The sequence below is a fragment of the Octopus bimaculoides genome, chromosome 19 (genome assembly GCF_001194135.2).
Source record: "Octopus bimaculoides isolate UCB-OBI-ISO-001 chromosome 19, ASM119413v2, whole genome shotgun sequence".
NCBI lineage: Eukaryota > Metazoa > Mollusca > Cephalopoda > Octopoda > Octopodidae > Octopus > Octopus bimaculoides.
The window spans coordinates 12,324,528-12,329,841 of record NC_068999.1 but is presented as its reverse complement, the minus strand read 5'-3'; positions in this window follow the sequence as shown (position 1 = coordinate 12,329,841).

Below are 5,314 nucleotides of genomic sequence, written 5' to 3'. Positions count from 1 at the left end.
ATATATATACATTTGCACACGTATGTGAACACATGTATGTATGCATGCATGTATGTATGCATGCATGTATGTATGTATGTATGTATGTATACATGTGCACTCGTATTTGTGTAATCAAATTTTGCATTAAAAGCATAGTTATCACTTGAAAATAAAACAATGAAAAATGCCGCAATACACCCCATGAAAATCAATAATTTTTTGGGGAAAAATATAAACGTAAAATCTAAAAAAAAATGAAAACGCCAAAACATCTATGAATTAAATACATTATATATTCCCTGATGTTTTAATCTTTATCGCAAGAATAATTTATTGTCAGGCATTGGACTCTTAGAAGAAATACTTCGATTTCGACAGCTTCGTCTATAATTCTGAGTCAGACCATTTTCTCTATTGAAATATTCCTTTAATGATAACATTGCTAACAACCGTCATGTCTCGACTGATGTTTGAATATTTATATTTGTTTGTTATTATATTATATGGTGAATTTGTAACATTATTATTTTTATTGTTCTTATCACGGATAATTCGCTCATTTATTACTACTACTTTTATTATTGCTATTGTTGTTGTTCTTAATACTATTTATTTATCATTATTTTTTATTATTCTTATTATCATCATCATCACTATAATTATTATTATTATTATTATTATTATTATTATTATTATTATTATCATTATTATCATTATTGTTACTATCATTGCTGTTCTTCTTGTTATTATTATTATTATTATTATTATTATTATTATTATTATTATTATTATTATTATTATTATTATTATTGTTGTTGTTGTTATCGCAGAATCATCATTATTATTGTTACTGTTATTTCTATTTACTTTATTATTGCTAACATTACAAATATTTCTTCTTCTCCTCCTCCTCCTCCTTCTTCTTCTTCTTCTTCTTCTTCTTCTTCTTCTTCTTCTTCTTCTTCTTCTACGACTACTACTGCTGCTGCTACTGCTGCTACTACTACTACTACTACTATTACTACTACTACTACTACTACTACTACTACTACTTCTACTACTACTACTACTACTACTAGTGCTACTACTAGTGCTACTACTACAGCTGTTGTTGTTACTGTTATTAATATCGTTATTATTATTATCATCATCGTCATCATCATCATCAACACTATTATAAGTAGTACTATTAACATTATAATTTGTATTATTATCATTATTGTTATTATTATTATTACTGTTATTGTTATTATCATTTTTCTAAAATCACCAAAATCATCATTATTATAATTACGATACTATTAAATATTGTTCTTATTGTTGATGTTCTTAATTTTTTCTCGTTTACTATTCTTTATCGTCATTTTCTTTGTTTTTTTTTTTCCTGGTGATTGGGTGAGAGATATTGCAACTTTCTTTGAACAAATTGTATAAGAAATTTTGAGAGAAAGAACTGATGTTGATGTTAATGATGATGCGTATACGGATAATCAGTATAGTGATGATGATTTCAATGCTGGAGGTCGTGGTACATGTGGTTCTGATGTTAGTGATGGCTGTGGTGTGCTGGTGGTGCTGGCAGAGATAGCATATATAGCCATTTGAATGGTGTGATGATGAATATTCACATTATGATAATCATATAATAATAATAACGAAAATAATAACAAAAACAAGAACAACAACAATAATACTACTACTACTACTACTACTACTACTACTACTACTAATAATAATAATAATAATAATAATAATAATAATAATAATAATTATATTAATAATAATAATAACAATCTTTCTATTATAGGCACAAGTCCTATGATTGTGGTGGAGAGGTATTCTCAATCCCTGCGACCTAAGTGGTCATCTGGTATTCCTTTCATTAACCCCTCAGAGTCGAACTTGAAGGGATTTGGCTTCAGAAAGTGAAATCGGACGAGATACAGCTAAGCAATTTTTAGTGCGAACTAACGATTCAGCCAGCTTTTCATCACGTTGATAGTGATGATGATGATGATTATTATCATCATCGTCATCATCATCATCATAGCAAAGACAAAAACAACAAAAGCGCGGGGAGATGTAGAAGGAGGCAGAAAAGAAACGGCTCAACTATGTTATTTTCGTTGTAATATATTACTGAAATATATTTAAGCAAGTTTTATGAATAATAATAATAATAATAATAATAATAATAATAATAATAATAATAATAATAATAATAATAATAATAATAATAACAAAACTAAATTCAACAAACACAATGGCTGCACTTACTCAATGATCAAAATTGTTCAATTAAGAATTTAACCTCCCTCGGTGGAAACTAAGAATAAAAGCGCGAACAACCAATATAATGACTCCTCTAAAATGGCGCCTCATAAATAATTTTGCATATAAAACACGGGTTTGTTTAAACACACAGATACATATATTCACCTAAAAATCACATACAGTTTCACAAAACATATATTTCTAATGTAAGTGTGCGCATATATGCGTAGGTGTGTGCTGCAAATATTAGATTAGGCTTTTTGTTTTAATTTTCATATATCTTCTTTATTTTTAAATGCCATTTATTTTTTTATTTTTCTATTATTGTATTTTTGCATATGTATTTTCCTGTTATAGTATGGTTTGCATAATTTTTTTATCCTTTTCTTGTGAGTTATTTCCATTTACTTTATTTGTATTGCATAACACCCGCCAGGGTATTTCGAGAATTTATTAGACCTACACAACATTTAGCAAAAAACGATCATCATATATCTACACAATGTTTCGTAGTTATATAAGAAATGACACCATATTTATGTACATTGCCGTAAGCTCCCTCAGACGTGTATATGAGTGTTTTCTCATGTGCATATATGTGCATTTATTTATAAGTATATATGTATGCATGAACGTATGTATGTATGAATGTATGTATCTATGGATACATGCATCTTTATGTATTACATTTTATAAATGAATATAAAAGAACTAGAACTATGCAAGCTACCATTGGTTTCATTTATGAAGCGAGTCATACATAGGGCAATACAATTTTCGTCCACTCTGCGTACCACAATACTCAGAGCACATTTAAAAGAAGAAACATCAAAGACTATTACCTACTTTGATATAAATAAAAATTAATAGATACGAAAAAACAAATACCAACTTTTTCCATGATACAAAAGAGAAAATGCAGGAATAAGAGTTTATAAATTTCCTCGTTGTTTCAGTTGATTCTCATTCTTCCTAGAGTAAAATTCGAGAAAATTAGATATGATATCGCATAAAACACGAATAGTTTTAAATTAACTGACGATATTGTCTGTTTGCAATTTAATATCACATATTATTAAATGATCGTAAAGCATTTTGTCTGTGTATCTAAATTAGTGAATTAATATAGCGTCAGTGATAGTGGATGAGTAAGAAAATAGATTAAACATTATTTCTCACCATTTTATTTATGTCGTAAAACTTTGCAGGAGAGCTATTAACCTCAGCAAAGCCAAAAGAATGGAATGTTATGACCAATTATTCTACTAACAATGGAAATATATTTGAAGAATAGAAAAGTGTACTTGTGTGGTACGACGACAAAAACATGTGCAAGCCACCCATCAGGTAAACCTGAATGGGCACAACAAGACAGTTTTTACATTCCGGTCACAAATATAGGATAAGAATATCATACATGAAGGTTCTCCCGACATAGAAAAGGCAAAAATTACGTCAAGAGAATGAAGACGGTTTTAGCATCAAATGTTTGGCCTAAAACAAATCTATCTCTTACAACACTTTCGAAGTACTCAGGCTTCCATCTATAGAAAAGAGCTACATCCAAAGAAAAAGGCCACTGCTTTAAATCTAAAAAAGCATGCACAACACTGTGATTGTAAATCTATCGCAAGATGTCCACGTAAGAAAATGAGTTGAGAATCGCTCTCACACATCGAGCAATCGAATGAATACATCTTCCGGACTTATAATATAGTTGGGGAGATGTATGAAATAAATCCTACCATGTGCCTCTCGCTAGTAAGAATTGTCAAAACAGTTCTCACAATAACAAGACAAAATAGACCAGTTCACTCAGAATTTAGTTAATGTACATTGCAAACACAAAGAACCGGCATAGATTAAATAAAACTGACTATGAAGAATTCAAAGAAAATATCGCAGACAGGAAGATGAAAAGGAATGGCAAATGTGTAAACTCACACAAAAGGAAAGCAAGACAAGTCACTCGTTAAGTGATGTTTACGTTCTTGCGTGCATACCTTTCATGAGTTTGTAAATGAGCTACAAACGCCACAAAAAGTGGTTTAATGATCTGAAGCATAATGATGAGAAATAGGATTCTAAATGATTAATAAAATTCAGGTGAGAAATATTAAACCACAATATAAACGTTTTTTTTTTAAATTTTTATTTTTATAAACAGATACATCTAATGGATACATCTAACCAGCAGTGACACAAAATTTTGCGAACCTCGAATATACAATACAACCATTTCCGGAGATTCGAAAAATGATCGGAGTAGAAGGCGTCCAGTGACATGTTGTACCATGAAACTAACTATTGTCATTCTTCGATGGCTCATTTAAAATTATGTGTATCTTTTCAAAACAACTTTTCACATATCTTTGTATTATATCTTAAGTTTTCTCTCTGTCAGGCACGCTATTGTATATAAGGTTAATTATGGCTAATAACGAAATTTTGTGAATATTATTAGCTACAGCAGTACTTGTAATGATATGTGTAATAAATGAACATTAATAGTTTATATTATTAACACAGACACATCGCCGATGACTCAATATTTCTATTCTCTGGCACTTCATTTACACCAATAATATATGCTAATTCTATTTAGATGTTGCTGAGACATATCAAAATCCTAAGTGACAATAGTTTTTTTTTTTTTTTTAATATTCCACTCTCATAATTACACTTGACATACAATTGCAGTTAAAAGAACGCTCATAGAAAACAAACTGAATCGTTTCTAACAATCTAGTGGAGACAATCAATGAATCGATACTAGTGATGGCGATGCTGATGTTGATGATGATGATGAGGAGGAGGAGGAGAAGGAGGAGGAGGAGGCGGAGGTGGACGACGATGACGTTGACAATGATGATGATGATGATGATGGCGACGATGACGATGACGATAATAATAATAATAATAATAATAATAATAATAATAATAATAATATTTTCTCTATTGACTATTAGGGACTAAGAAAAAGCAAAAAGCTACATTGCAAAACAAGAAATGTGTGGGGCTGAGCATAAGAATAAGTGTATACAATAAAAAAAAAAAA